Source organism: Pleurodeles waltl, unplaced genomic scaffold, assembly GCF_031143425.1.
Source record: "Pleurodeles waltl isolate 20211129_DDA unplaced genomic scaffold, aPleWal1.hap1.20221129 scaffold_332, whole genome shotgun sequence".
NCBI lineage: Eukaryota > Metazoa > Chordata > Amphibia > Caudata > Salamandridae > Pleurodeles > Pleurodeles waltl.
The window spans coordinates 122,713-138,000 of NW_027150038.1; the positions used below are offsets into that span (position 1 = coordinate 122,713).

A 15,288-nucleotide genomic window follows, 5' to 3' on the forward strand; every position below is an offset into this window, starting at 1 on the left:
TACACCTGTCAGAAGTGGGATTTGAACCCACGCCTCCATGAAGAGACCAGAAGGCTCAGCTTCACTGAAGATCAAGCTCTCTTGAGTCTGGCGCCTTAGACCACTCGGCCATCCTGACAGCCAAAACAGTGTGCAGGTCGGACTCTTCAGTCTGCACTTGTTGATTTTGCCGCTTGCAATGTTCCTATCAAAGTCACAGCTTTAAAGGCCCCACAATATAACATGGGCAAGAAAAAAAAAAAAAAACAGAACAAGAAACAATGCACATGCACGACCACCGAGGGATGCAGATAACTTTTTAGCGTCCTGCAATAGTAAAGCACGTTTTACACAGGTCACAAGTTTTTAAAGGTCATTTCTGTCTAAGTGTGCATTGAGAGAGACTGAGGTTTTAGGGAGCAAACACAAAAGCTGCTGCTGCCAAGTGTTTCTGCCCGGTCTCGAACCGGGGACCTTTCGCGTGTGAGGCGAACGTGATAACCACTACACTACAGAAACAAGCTTGCTGGTTTGACTGAAGGAGCACAGTTCCCCTCATATGTTTGCACGATTTCCTCTATACTTTATCAGCAGTTGCTCAGAATGCGAGGGGTAAGTGTGAAAATTGCAGCGGTGTCAGCCAGCATGCATACACTCAGACGTCCTGAAAAATCCCACAGCTGCGGGCAGAGACAGACAAATATCTGATGCCTAAATGCCAGGAAGGAGAGCCTGTGAAATCATCACACAGGGCGCACTGAGAGCAAGCAGGAAGGAAGCCAAGGCATTGTAATCCATTTTTCGCCTGAGGCAAAAAATATGTTTTGCGCAACAATGCTTCGAGTGGAATGAGAAATGTTGAGGGGTTGTGTATTTTGAGCAGGATTTGATTGTTTTCCGCTAAAATGGGCTCGTCCGGGATTTGAACCTGGGACCTCTCGCACCCTAAGCGAGAATCATACCCCTAGACCAACGAGCCTGGGCACAGAAATGCAACGGCTCCGACCCTGCTCGGAGGGTTGGTGACAGAGAGTGGGAGACTACATCCCAAAGCAAGAAACTGCACATGGTGCTCTCTTCTGCAGTACGACTAGAGTCATTTGCATGGTCTTCATCGAACATGACATAAAAAGCCTCTATCCTTTAGACATTTTGGCCCAGATTTACAAGAAAATGACTAAGTGCGACGCTGTGCCAAATTTGCAAGCCCCACGCGCCGTCATTTTCAAAATGCAGGGAAGCGCCGTATTTAGTAGAATACAGCGCACCCCTGTGCTTCCCCCTGCGCCAGCTCTAAATTAGCTGCTGAGCGCCAACGCAGCCGTTCTTGCACCATGGTACAAGGATGACTGCGTTGAGGGGGAAATTGTTTTTGTGCAGGAAGGGACACCTTCCTGCCCAAAAAAAAATCTTCAATGGTGATTTGCTCTTACTTCTATGTGTGCTGCAGAATGCATCACACATAGAAAGAGCAAAAACAAGGAGAAATGAAAAAATTTCTCCTCAGTGCGCCACTCTAACGACACCCCTGGGATGGCGTTGGATTTTGGTGCTGACGCAGATTTACGCCAACTCCTAAATCTGGAGCAGCATCAAAATGCTATGGTGTTGCTGTGGCACACTCCCAACAACACCCATTGCACGCCCCTTCCAGGGAACGCGCTGCGTGCTAAGGGGCCGTATTTACAAGGTGGTGTTAAGCCACAAAAAGTGGCTGAACGCCATCTTGTAAATACCGCGCAGTGCATAGTGCCACCGGGGCGTCACTAAAAGTGATGCTCCGGTGGCGATAGGACCTTGTAAGTCTGGCACTTTATTTGCTCAAGGTGTGTGTTCTTGGTGAGGGCAGGAAAGGTATTTTCGCTCTCGTACCTTCCTTCCTTGGCTGGCTTGAATGCTGTAGGCTCAGGCTTCATTGCAAAGGTCAAACAGTGAGCAACTGACTGCCGTAAGCTGGCGCAACTCCTCTTGGTGAGCTGTGACAGATGCCCCAGGAGCATAGTACCTCACGATGGTGAGGGATAGACACAGTCTCTTTTATCTCAGCTTGCCTGTCAGGTGAGGCAGGAAATGCAAATACTGTGAAAAAGCCCAGCGACTCGAACCAGGGACCTTTCGCATGTGAGGTGCGCATGATAACCACTACACTAGACAAACAGACACACTTGCCGGCTTGCTTCATGTGGCTATGCATTGTACTGGAACCACCACACTATGGAAACAGACACACCTGCTTGCTTTATGTGGCTATGCATTGGACTGGGATGCAAGGATGAGGGCCAATGTTCATGACGCTCAAAGCTGAGCCTTCCGGAACACGATCTCTTCCCTTGGAAGAAAGGAACTGGGATCACTTTCATTCCAAGAGGTGATTTCAGAACTGGACCCGAAATTACCATGGAGAAGCACTGTGCATTTAATGTTCCTACGAGCACTGCTGCTCCAGCACAGAAAAGCAGTTGCAAAAAAATCTCGCATACCTTCATGATGCTGAACCGTCTCGACGCCAGTATAAAGCATGTATTGCATTGCAACATGACATCTTACAAGAGTGAAAAGCAGAAATACTCCTGTTTAAAACACAGACTGAACCTATAAAGGTAGGGGTTTGTCTGGGATTTGAACCGAGGTCCTCTCACACCCGAAGCGAGAATCATACCCCTATACCAACTAGACTGCCGCTGCATAGTCATTTGAAACATCTTCTGAAGCGTCTTTCCGAAAAGCAGGGCCATTTGGAGGCTCTCTCTCTCTAAGCGTGCCATAGCAATTGATGTTTTCTGTCAAGGATTTTTTGTTTGTCTCTAGCAAGGCAAGAGGTAGTCAAAATGCCCTGTGCCAGTGAGCTGAACTAGGGCACTGATGTGAAAAGCAGACCCTTTCTGGTAGTTGTAACCCGCTGCAAGTCATGGACCATTGCACCTTAGACTTCCCAACCAGAAGCACTGAAGGGCCTGCTAGCTCTTGAGCCAGAGGAGCATGCCTCTTGGATTCAAGCACACTTGCTTGATCAGCGCTCAATCAGGCTCGATCAGGCGAGATTTATATTAGTGGCTCATAGGCCTGAAACACTCACCTGGGAGACGCAGGGTGGCTGATTTCCCGGAATGGCCCTTGATGGGGAAATCACCTCCTTTCCCCCGCCTCATTTCAGAATTGTGTGCTAGTCGCAAGTCAGTGTTCAGGGGTTCATGGGTACTGCCTACTCCCAGCTGCCTCTCTGTCTTCTTCATGTAAATTGCAAGTCACGAGGAGGCACCATTGCCAATATGCTCCGCCCACCTAACCAAGAAACCTAGTTTGAGCTTGTCTGCCTGTGTTGTTGCAGGGGCAGTGTCTTCTTTGCCCAAAAGGTGGCAGGAGAGCCTCACTTCAAACAATAGAATCAACTGCTTAAGTAGAAACCAGCATGGTAGTTACTGTCATAAAGTGCAGCTCTAACAGAAGGTGTGCCTGAGACGCCCCTTCCAGTAATACACAGAATTTTGATTGAGGGCCCAGCCGATGGGTTGGTGGTTTTCTCCTCACATGCCACAGCAGCTTCCAAAGCAGAGCAAGATTTAAGGGAAGAAAACATACCTGTCAGAAGTGGGATTTGAACCCACGCCTCCATGAAGAGACCAGAAGGCTCAGCTTCACTGAAGATCAAGCTCTCTTGAGTCTGGCGCCTTAGACCACTCGGCCATCCTGACAGCCAAAACAGTGTGCAGGTCGGACTCTTCAGTCTGCACTTGTTGATTTTGCCGCTTGCAATGTTCCTATCAAAGTCACAGCTTTAAAGGCCCCACAATATAACATGGCCAAGAAAAAAAAAAAAAAACAGAACAAGAAACAATGCACATGCACGACCACCGAGGGATGCAGATAACTTTTTAGCGTCCTGCAATAGTAAAGCACGTTTTACACAGGTCACAAGTTTTTAAAGGTCATTTCTGTCTAAGTGTGCATTGAGAGAGACTGAGGTTTTAGGGAGCAAACACAAAAGCTGCTGCTGCCAAGTGTTTCTGCCCGGTCTCGATTCGGGGACCTTTCGCATGTGAGGCGAACGTGATAACCACTACACTACAGAAACAAGCTTGCTGGTTTGACTGAAGGAGCACAGTTCCCCTCATATGTTTGCACGATTTCCTCTATACTTTATCAGCAGTTGCTCGGAATGCGAGGGGTAAGTGTGAAAATTGCAGCGGTGTCAGCCAGCATGCATACACTCAGACGTCCTGAAAAATCCCACAGCTGTGGGCAGAGACAGACAAATATCTGATGCCTAAATGCCAGGAAGGAGAGCCTGTGAAATCATCACACAGGGCGCACTGAGAGCAAGCAGGAAGGAAGCCAAGGCATTGTAATCCATTTTTCGCCTGAGGCAAAAAATATGTTTTGCGCAACAATGCTTCGAGTGGAATGAGAAATGTTGAGGGGTTGTGTATTTTGAGCAGGATTTGATTGTTTTCCGCTAAAATGGGCTCGTCCGGGATTTGAACCTGGGACCTCTCGCACCCTAAGCGAGAATCATACCCCTAGACCAACGAGCCTGGGCACAGAAATGCAACGGCTCCGACCCTGCTCGGAGGGTTGGTGACAGAGAGTGGGAGACTACATCCCAAAGCTAGAAACTGCACATGGTGCTCTCTTCTGCAGTACGACTAGAGTCATTTGCATGGTCTTCATCGAACATGACATAAAAAGCCTCTATCCTTTAGACATTTTGGCCCAGATTTACAAGAAAATGACTAAGCGCGACGCTGTGCCAAATTTGCAAGCCCCACGCGCCGTCATTTTCAAAATGCAGGGAAGCGCCGTATTTAGTAGAATACAGCGCACCCCTGTGCTTCCCCCTGCGCCAGCTCTAAATTAGCTGCTGAGCGCCAACGCAGCCGTTCTTGCACCATGGTACAAGGATGACTGCGTTGAGGGGGAAATTGTTTTTGTGCAGGAAGGGACACCTTCCTGCCCCAAAAAAAATCTTCAATGGTGATTTGCTCTTACTTCTATGTGTGCTGCAGAATGCATCACACATAGAAAGAGCAAAAACAAGGAGAAATGAAAACATTTCTCCTCAGTGCGCCACTCTAACGACACCCCTGGGATGGCGTTGGATTTTGGTGCTGACGCAGATTTACGCCAACTCCTAAATCTGGAGCAGCATCAAAATGCTATGGTGTTGCTGTGGCACACTCCCAACAACACCCATTGCACGCCCCTTCCAGGGAACGCGCTGCGTGCTAAGGGGCCGTATTTACAAGGTGGTGTTAAGCCACAAAAAGTGGCTGAACGCCATCTTGTAAATACCGCGCAGTGCATAGTGCCACCGGGGCGTCACTAAAAGTGATGCTCCGGTGGCGATAGGACCTTGTAAGTCTGGCACTTTATTTGCTCAAGGTGTGTGTTCTTGGTGAGGGCAGGAAAGCTATTTTCGCTCTCGTACCTTCCTTCCTTGGCTGGGTTGAATGCTGTAGTCTCAGGCTTCATTGCAAAGGTCAAACAGTGAGCAACTGACTGCCGTAAGCTGGCGCAACTCCTCTTGGTGAGCTGTGACAGATGCCCCAGGAGCGTAGTACCTCACGATGGTGAGGGATAGACACAGTCTGTTTTATCTCAGCTTGCCTGTCAGGTGAGGCAGGAAATGCAAATACTGTGAAAAAGCCCAGCGACTCGAACCAGGGACCTTTCGCATGTGAGGTGCGCATGATAACCACTACACTAGACAAACAGACACACTTGCCGGCTTGCTTCATGTGGCTATGCATTGTACTGGAACCACCACACTATGGAAACAGACACACCTGCTTGCTTTATGTGGCTATGCATTGGACTGGGATGCAAGGATGAGGGCCAATGTTCATGACGCTCAAAGCTGAGCCTTCCGGAACACGATCTCTTCCCTTGGAAGAAAGGAACTGGGATCACTTTCATTCCAAGAGGTGATTTCAGAACTGGACCCGAAATTACCATGGAGAAGCACTGTGCATTTAATGTTCCTACGAGCACTGCTGCTCCAGCACAGAAAAGCAGTTGCAAAGAAATCTCGCATACCTTCATGATGCTGAACCGTCTCGACGCCAGTATAAAGCATGTATTGCATTGCAACATGACATCTTACAAGAGTGAAAAGCAGAAATACTCCTGTTTAAAACACAGACTGAACCTATAAAGGTAGGGGTTTGTCTGGGATTTGAACCGAGGTCCTCTCACACCCGAAGCGAGAATCATACCCCTATACCAACTAGACTGCCGCTGTATAGTCATTTGAAACATCTTCTGAAGCGTCTTTCCGAAAAGCAGGGCCATTTGGAGGCTCTCTCTCTCTAAGCGTGCCATAGCAATTGATGTTTTCTGTCAAGGATTTTTTGTTTGTCTCTAGCAAGGCAAGAGGTAGTCAAAATGCCCTGTGCCAGTGAGCTGAACTAGGGCACTGATGTGAAAAGCAGACCCTTTCTGGTAGTTGTAACCCGCTGCAAGTCATGGACCATTGCACCTTAGACTTCCCAACCAGAAGCACTGAAGGGCCTGCTAGCTCTTGAGCCAGAGGAGCATGCCTCTTGGATTCAAGCACACTTGCTTGATCAGCGCTCAATCAGGCTCGATCAGGCGAGATTTATATTAGTGGCTCATAGGCCTGAAACACTCACCTGGGAGACGCAGGGTGGCTGATTTCCCGGAATGGCCCTTGATGGGGAAATCACCTCCTTTCCCCCGCCTCATTTCAGAATTGTGTGCTAGTCGCAAGTCAGTGTTCAGGGGTTCATGGGTACTGCCTACTCCCAGCTGCCTCTCTGTCTTCTTCATGTAAATTGCAAGTCACGAGGAGGCACCATTGCCAATATGCTCCGCCCACCTAACCAAGAAACCTAGTTTGAGCTTGTCTGCCTGTGTTGTTGCAGGGGCAGTGTCTTCTTTGCCCAAAAGGTGGCAGGAGAGCCTCACTTCAAACAATAGAATCAACTGCTTAAGTAGAAACCAGCATGGTAGTTACTGTCATAAAGTGCAGCTCTAACAGAAGGTGTGCCTGAGACGCCCCTTCCAGTAATACACAGAATTTTGATTGAGGGCCCAGCCGATGGGTTGGTGGATTTCTCCTCACATGCCACAGCAGCTTCCAAAGATAGTGGTGTGAGGAGCTGGCTCTGCAAGCAGAGTAAGATTTAAGGGAAGAAAATACACCTGTCAGAAGTGGGATTTGAACCCACGCCTCCATGAAGAGACCAGAAGGCTCAGCTTCACTGAAAATCAAGCTCTCTTGAGTATGGCGCCTTAGACCACTCGGCCATCCTGACAGCCAAAGCAGTGTGCAGGTCGGACTCTTCAGTCTGCACTTGTTGATTTTGCCGCTTGCAATGTTCCTATCAAAGTCACAGCTTTAAAGGCCCCACAATATAACATGGCCAAGAAAAAAAAAAAAAACAGAACAAGAAACAATGCACATGCACGACCACCGAGGGATGCAGATAACGTTTTAGCGTCCTGCAATAGTAAAGCACGTTTTACACAGGTCACAAGTTTTTAAAGGTCATTTCTGTCTAAGTGTGCATTGAGAGAGACTGAGGTTTTAGGGAGCAAACACAAAAGCTGCTGCTGCCAAGTGTTTCTGCCCGGTCTCGATTCGGGGACCTTTCGCATGTGAGGCAAACGTGATAACCACTACACTACAGAAACAAGCTTGCTGGTTTGACTGAAGGAGCACAGTTCCCCTCATATGTTTGCACGATTTCCTCTATACTTTATCAGCAGTTGCTCGGAATGCGAGGGGTAAGTGTGAAAATTGCAGCGGTGTCAGCCAGCATGCATACACTCAGACGTCCTGAAAAATCCCACAGCTGTGGGCAGAGACAGACAAATATCTGATGCCTAAATGCCAGGAAGGAGAGCCTGTGAAATCATCACACAGGGCGCACTGAGAGCAAGCAGGAAGGAAGCCAAGGCATTGTAATCCATTTTTCGCCTGAGGCAAAAAATATGTTTTGCGCAACAATGCTTCGAGTGGAATGAGAAATGTTGAGGGGTTGTGTATTTTGAGCAGGATTTGATTGTTTTCCGCTAAAATGGGCTCGTCCGGGATTTGAACCTGGGACCTCTCGCACCCTAAGCGAGAATCATACCCCTAGACCAACGAGCCTGGGCACAGAAATGCAACGGCTCCGACCCTGCTCGGAGGGTTGGTGACAGAGAGTGGGAGACTACATCCCAAAGCAAGAAACTGCACATGGTGCTCTCTTCTGCAGTACGACTAGAGTCATTTGCATGGTCTTCATCGAACATGACATAAAAAGCCTCTATCCTTTAGACATTTTAGCCCAGATTTACAAGAAAATGACTAAGCGCGACGCTGTGCCAAATTTGCAAGCCCCACGCGCCGTCATTTTCAAAATGCAGGGAAGCGCCGTATTTAGTAGAATACAGCGCACCCCTGTGCTTCCCCCTGTGCCAGCTCTAAATTAGCTGCTGAGCGCCAACGCAGCCGTTCCTGCACCATGGTACAAGGATGACTGCGTTGAGGGGGAAATTGTTTTTGTGCAGGAAGGGACACCTTCCTGCCCAAAAAAAAATCTTCAATGGTGATTTGCTCTTACTTCTATGTGTGCTGCAGAATGCATCACACATAGAAAGAGCAAAAACAAGGAGAAATGAAAACATTTCTCCTCAGTGCGCCACTCTAACGACACCCCTGGGATGGCGTTGGATTTTGGTGCTGACGCAGATTTACGCCAACTCCTAAATCTGGAGCAGCATCAAAATGCTATGGTGTTGCTGTGGCACACTCCCAACAACACCCATTGCACGCCCCTTCCAGGGAACGCGCTGCGTGCTAAGGGGCCGTATTTACAAGGTGGTGTTAAGCCACAAAAAGTGGCTGAACGCCATCTTGTAAATACCGCGCAGTGCATAGTGCCACCGGGGCGTCACTAAAAGTGATGCTCCGGTGGCGATAGGACCTTGTAAGTCTGGCACTTTATTTGCTCAAGGTGTGTGTTCTTGGTGAGGGCAGGAAAGCTATTTTCGCTCTCGTACCTTCCTTCCTTGGCTGGGTTGAATGCTGTAGGCTCAGGCTTCATTGCAAAGGTCAAACAGTGAGCAACTGACTGCCGTAAGCTGGCGCAACTCCTCTTGGTGAGCTGTGACAGATGCCCCAGGAGCGTAGTACCTCACGATGGTGAGGGATAGACACAGTCTCTTTTATCTCAGCTTGCCTGTCAGGTGAGGCAGGAAATGCAAATACTGTGAAAAAGCCCAGCGACTCGAACCAGGGACCTTTCGCATGTGAGGTGCGCATGATAACCACTACACTAGACAAACAGACACACTTGCCGGCTTGCTTCATGTGGCTATGCATTGTACTGGAACCACCACACTATGGAAACAGACACACCTGCTTGCTTTATGTGGCTATGCATTGGACTGGGATGCAAGGATGAGGGCCAATGTTCATGACGCTCAAAGCTGAGCCTTCCGGAACACGATCTCTTCCCTTGGAAGAAAGGAACTGGGATCACTTTCATTCCAAGAGGTGATTTCAGAACTGGACCCGAAATTACCATGGAGAAGCACTGTGCATTTAATGTTCCTACGAGCACTGCTGCTCCAGCACAGAAAAGCAGTTGCAAAGAAATCTCGCATACCTTCATGATGCTGAACCGTCTCGACGCCAGTATAAAGCATGTATTGCATTGCAACATGACATCTTACAAGAGTGAAAAGCAGAAATACTCCTGTTTAAAACACAGACTGAACCTATAAAGGTAGGGGTTTGTCTGGGATTTGAACCGAGGTCCTCTCACACCCGAAGCGAGAATCATACCGCTATACCAACTAGACTGCCGCTGCATAGTCATTTGAAACATCTTCTGAAGCGTCTTTCTGAAAAGCAGGGCCATTTGGAGGCTCTCTCTCTCTAAGCGTGCCATAGCAATTGATGTTTTCTGTCAAGGATTTTTTGTTTGTCTCTAGCAAGGCAAGAGGTAGTCAAAATGCCCTGTGCCAGTGAGCTGAACTAGGGCACTGATGTGAAAAGCAGACACTTTCTGGTAGTTGTAACCCGCTGCAAGTCATGGACCCTTGCACCTTAGACTTCCCAACCTGAAGCACTGATGGGCCTGCTAGCTCTTGAGCCAGAGGAGCATGCCTCTTGGATTCAAGCACACTTGCTCGATCAGCGCTCGATTAGGCTCGATCAGGCGAGATTTATATTAGTGGCTCATAGGCCTGAAACACTCACCTGGGAGACGCAGGGTGGCTGATTTCCCGGAATGGCCCTTGATGGGGAAATCACCTCCTTTCCCCGCCTCATTTCAGAATTGTGTGCTAGTCGCATGACAGTGTTCAGGGGTTCATGGGTACTGCCTACTCCCAGCTGCCTCTCTGTCTTCTTCATGTAAATTGCAAGTCACGAGGAGGCACCATTGCCAATATGATCCGCCCACCTAACCAAGAAACCTAGTTTGAGCTTGTCTGCCTGTGTTGTTGCAGGGGCAGTGTCTTCTTTGCCCAAAAGGTGGCAGGAGAGCCTCACTTCAAACAATAGAATCAACTGCTTAAGTAGAAACCAGCATGGTAGTTACTGTCATAAAGTGCAGCTCTAACAGAAGGTGTGCCTGAGATGCCCCTTCCAGTAATACACAGAATTTTGATTGAGGGCCCAGCCGATGGGTTGGTGGATTTCTCCTCACATGCCACAGCAGCTTCCAAAGATAGTGGTATGAGGAGCTGGCTCTGCAAGCAGAGCAAGATTTAAGGGAAGAAAATACACCTGTCAGAAGTGGGATTTGAACCCACGCCTCCATGAAGAGACCAGAAGGCTCAGCTTCACTGAAGATCAAGCTCTCTTGAGTCTGGCGCCTTAGACCACTTGGCCATCCTGACAGCCAAAACAGTGTGCAGGTCGGACTCTTCAGTCTGCCCTTGTTGATTTTGCCGCTTGCAATGTTCCTATCAAAGTCACAGCTTTAAAGGCCCCACAATATAACATGGCCAAGAAAAAAAAAAAAAAACAGAACAAGAAACAATGCACATGCACGACCACCGAGGGATGCAGATAACTTTTTAGCGTCCTGCAATAGTAAAGCACGTTTTAGACAGGTCACAAGTTTTTAAAGGTCATTTCTGTCTAAGTGTGCATTGAGAGAGACTGAGGTTTTAGGGAGCAAACACAAAAGCTGCTGCTGCCAAGTGTTTCTGCCCGGTCTCGAACGGGGGACCTTTCGCGTGTGAGGCAAACGTGTTAACCACTACACTACAGAAACAAGCTTGCTGGTTTGACTGAAGGAGCACAGTTCCCCTCATATGTTTGCACGATTTCCTCTATACTTTATCAGCAGTTGCTCGGAATGCGAGGGGTAAGTTGAAAATTGCAGCGGTGTCAGCCAGCATGCATACACTCAGACGTCCTGAAAAATCCCACAGCTGCGGGCAGAGACAGACAAATATCTGATGCCTAAATGCCAGGAAGGAGAGCCTGTGAAATCATCACACAGGGCGCACTGAGAGCAAGCAGGAAGGAAGCCAAGGCATTGTAATCCATTTTTCGCCTGAGGCAAAAAATATGTTTTGCGCAACAATGCTTCGAGTGGAATGAGAAATGTTGAGGGGTTGTGTATTTTGAGCAGGATTTGATTGTTTTCCGCTAAAATGGGCTCGTCCGGGATTTGAACCTGGGACCTCTCGCACCCTAAGCGAGAATCATACCCCTAGACCAACGAGCCTGGGCACAGAAATGCAACGGCTCCGACCCTGCTCGGAGGGTTGGTGACAGAGAGTGGGAGACTACATCCCAAAGCAAGAAACTGCACATGGTGCTCTCTTCTGCAGTACGACTAGAGTCATTTGCATGGTCTTCATCGAACATGACATAAAAAGCCTCTATCCTTTAGACATTTTGGCCCAGATTTACAAGAAAATGACTAAGCGCGACGCTGTGCCAAATTTGCAAGCCCCACGCGCCGTCATTTTCAAAATGCAGGGAAGCGCCGTATTTAGTAGAATACAGCGCACCCCTGTGCTTCCCCCTGCGCCAGCTCTAAATTAGCTGCTGAGCGCCAACGCAGCCGTTCTTGCACCATGGTACAAGGATGACTGCGTTGAGGGGGAAATTGTTTTTGTGCAGGAAGGGACACCTTCCTGCCCAAAAAAAAAATCTTCAATGGTGATTTGCTCTTACTTCTATGTGTGCTGCAGAATGCATCACACATAGAAAGAGCAAAAACAAGGAGAAATGAAAACATTTCTCCTCAGTGCGCCACTCTAACGACACCCCTGGGATGGCGTTGGATTTTGGTGCTGACGCAGATTTACGCCAACTCCTAAATCTGGAGCAGCATCAAAATGCTATGGTGTTGCTGTGGCACACTCCCAACAACACCCATTGCACGCCCCTTCCAGGGAACGCGCTGCGTGCTAAGGGGCCGTTTTTACAAGGTGGTGTTAAGCCACAAAAAGTGGCTGAACGCCATCTTGTAAATACCGCGCAGTGCATAGTGCCACCGGGGCGTCACTAAAAGTGATGCTCCGGTGGCGATAGGACCTTGTAAGTCTGGCACTTTATTTGCTCAAGGTGTGTGTTCTTGGTGAGGGCAGGAAAGCTATTTTCGCTCTCGTACCTTCCTTCCTTGGCTGGCTTGAATGCTGTAGGCTCAGGCTTCATTGCAAAGGTCAAACAGTGAGCAACTGACTGCCGTAAGCTGGCGCAACTCCTCTTGGTGAGCTGTGACAGATGCCCCAGGAGCGTAGTACCTCACGATGGTGAGGGATAGACACAGTCTCTTTTATCTCAGCTTGCCTGTCAGGTGAGGCAGGAAATGCAAATACTGTGAAAAAGCCCAGCGACTCGAACCAGGGACCTTTCGCATGTGAGGTGCGCATGATAACCACTACACTAGACAAACAGACACACTTGCCGGCTTGCTTCATGTGGCTATGCATTGTACTGGAACCACCACACTATGGAAACAGACACACCTGCTTGCTTTATGTGGCTATGCATTGGACTGGGATGCAAGGATGAGGGCCAATGTTCATGACGCTCAAAGCTGAGCCTTCCGGAACACGATCTCTTCCCTTGGAAGAAAGGAACTGGGATCACTTTCATTCCAAGAGGTGATTTCAGAACTGGACCCGAAATTACCATGGAGAAGCACTGTGCATTTAATGTTCCTACGAGCACTGCTGCTCCAGCACAGAAAAGCAGTTGCAAAGAAATCTCGCATACCTTCATGATGCTGAACCGTCTCGACGCCAGTATAAAGAATGTATTGAATTGCAACATGACATCTTACAAGAGTGAAAAGCATAAATACTCCTGTTTAAAACACAGACTGAACCTATAAAGGTAGGGGTTTGTCTGGGATTTGAACCGAGGTCCTCTCACACCCGAAGCGAGAATCATACCCCTATACCAACTAGACTGCCGCGGCATAGTCATTTGAAACATCTTCTGAAGCGTCTTTCCGAAAAGCAGGGCCATTTGGAGGCTCTCTCTCTCTAAGCGTGCCATAGCAATTGATGTTTTCTGTCAAGGATTTTTTGTTTGTCTCTAGCAAGGCAAGAGGTAGTCAAAATGCCCTGTGCCAGTGAGCTGAACTAGGGCACTGATGTGAAAAGCAGACCCTTTCTGGTAGTTGTAACCCGCTGCAAGTCATGGACCCTTGCACCTTAGACTTCCCAACCAGAAGCACTGAAGGGCCTGCTAGCTCTTGAGCCAGAGGAGCATGCCTCTTGGATTCAAGCACACTTGCTCGATCAGGCTCGATCAGGCGAGATTTATATTAGTGGCTCATAGGCCTGAAACACTCACCTGGGAGACGCAGGGTGGCTGATTTCCCGGAATGGCCCTTGATGGGGAAATCACCTCCTTTCCCCCGCCTCATTTCAGAATTGTGTGCTAATCACAAGACAGTGTTCAGGGGTTCATGGGTACTGCCTACTCCCAGCTGCCTCTCTGTCTTCTTCATGTAAATTGCAAGTCACGAGGAGGCACCATTGCCAATATGCTCCGCCCACCTAACCAAGAAACCTAGTTTGAGCTTGTCTGCCTGTGTTGTTGCAGGGGCAGTGTCTTCTTTGCCCAAAAGGTGGCAGGAGAGCCTCACTTCAAACGATAGAATCAACTGCTTAAGTAGAAACCAGCATGGTAGTTACTGTCATAAAGTGCAGCTCTAACAGAAGGTGTGCCTGAGACGCCCCTTCCAGTAATACACAGAATTTTGATTGAGGGCCCAGCCGATGGGTTGGTGGATTTCTCCTCACATGCCACAGCAGCTTCCAAAGCAGAGCAAGATTTAAGGGAAGAAAATACACCTGTCAGAAGTGGGATTTGAACCCACGCCTCCATGAAGAGACCAGAAGGCTCAGCTTCACTGAAGATCAAGCTCTCTTGAGTCTGGCGCCTTAGACCACTCGGCCATCCTGACAGCCAAAGCAGTGTGCAGGTCGGACTCTTCAGTCTGCACTTGTTGATTTTGCCGCTTGCAATGTTCCTATCAAAGTCACAGCTTTAAAGGCCCCACAATATAACATGGCCAAGAAAAAAAAAAAAAAACAGAACAAGAAACAATGCACATGCACGACCACCGAGGGATGCAGATAACTTTTTAGCGTCCTGCAATAGTAAAGCACGTTTTACACAGGTCACAAGTTTTTAAAGGTCATTTCTGTCTAAGTGTGCATTGAGAGAGACTGAGGTTTTAGGGAGCAAACACAAAAGCTGCTGCTGCCAAGTGTTTCTGCCCGGTCTCGATTCGGGGACCTTTCGCATGTGAGGCGAACGTGATAACCACTACACTACAGAAACAAGCTTGCTGGTTTGACTGAAGGAGCACAGTTCCCCTCATATGTTTGCACGATTTCCTCTATACTTTATCAGCAGTTGCTCGGAATGCGAGGGGTAAGTGTGAAAATTGCAGCGGTGTCAGTCAGCATGCATACACTCAGACGTCCTGAAAAATCCCACAGATGTGGGCAGAGACAGACAAATATCTGATGCCTAAATGCCAGGAAGGAGAGCCTGTGAAATCATCACACAGGGCGCACTGAGAGCAAGCAGGAAGGAAGCCAAGGCATTGTAATCCATTTTTCGCCTGAGGCAAAAAATATGTTTTGCGCAACAATGCTTCGAGTGGAATGAGAAATGTTGAGGGGTTGTGTATTTTGAGCAGGATTTGATTGTTTTCCGCTAAAATAGGCTCGTCCGGGATTTGAACCTGGGACCTCTCGCACCCTAAGCGAGAATCATACCCCTAGACCAACGAGCCTGGGCACAGAAATGCAACGGCTCCGACCCTGCTCGGAGGGTTGGTGACAGAGAGTGGGAGACTACATCCCAAA

General features: G+C 48.5%; 5 non-coding genes across 5 annotated transcripts; all 5 read right to left on the minus strand.

The window, feature by feature from the left end:
• Nucleotides 1–6: 6 nt before the first annotated feature.
• On the minus strand, nucleotides 7–118 carry TRNAL-CAA (transfer RNA leucine (anticodon CAA)). The gene is made up of 2 exons: nucleotides 81–118; nucleotides 7–52 (listed from the first exon to the last, which is right to left on the minus strand). It is a non-coding gene; the product is annotated as a tRNA-Leu (tRNA).
• A 307-nt stretch (nucleotides 119–425) lies between these two features.
• TRNAV-CAC (transfer RNA valine (anticodon CAC)) lies at nucleotides 426–498 on the minus strand. The gene has a single exon. It is a non-coding gene; the product is annotated as a tRNA-Val (tRNA).
• A 3,061-nt stretch (nucleotides 499–3,559) lies between these two features.
• TRNAL-CAA (transfer RNA leucine (anticodon CAA)) lies at nucleotides 3,560–3,671 on the minus strand. The gene is made up of 2 exons: nucleotides 3,634–3,671; nucleotides 3,560–3,605 (listed from the first exon to the last, which is right to left on the minus strand). It is a non-coding gene; the product is annotated as a tRNA-Leu (tRNA).
• A 10,592-nt stretch (nucleotides 3,672–14,263) lies between these two features.
• On the minus strand, nucleotides 14,264–14,375 carry TRNAL-CAA (transfer RNA leucine (anticodon CAA)). The gene is made up of 2 exons: nucleotides 14,338–14,375; nucleotides 14,264–14,309 (listed from the first exon to the last, which is right to left on the minus strand). It is a non-coding gene; the product is annotated as a tRNA-Leu (tRNA).
• Nucleotides 14,376–15,143: 768 nt separating this feature from the next.
• Nucleotides 15,144–15,215, minus strand: TRNAP-AGG (transfer RNA proline (anticodon AGG)). The gene has a single exon. It is a non-coding gene; the product is annotated as a tRNA-Pro (tRNA).
• Nucleotides 15,216–15,288: the final 73 nt, after the last annotated feature.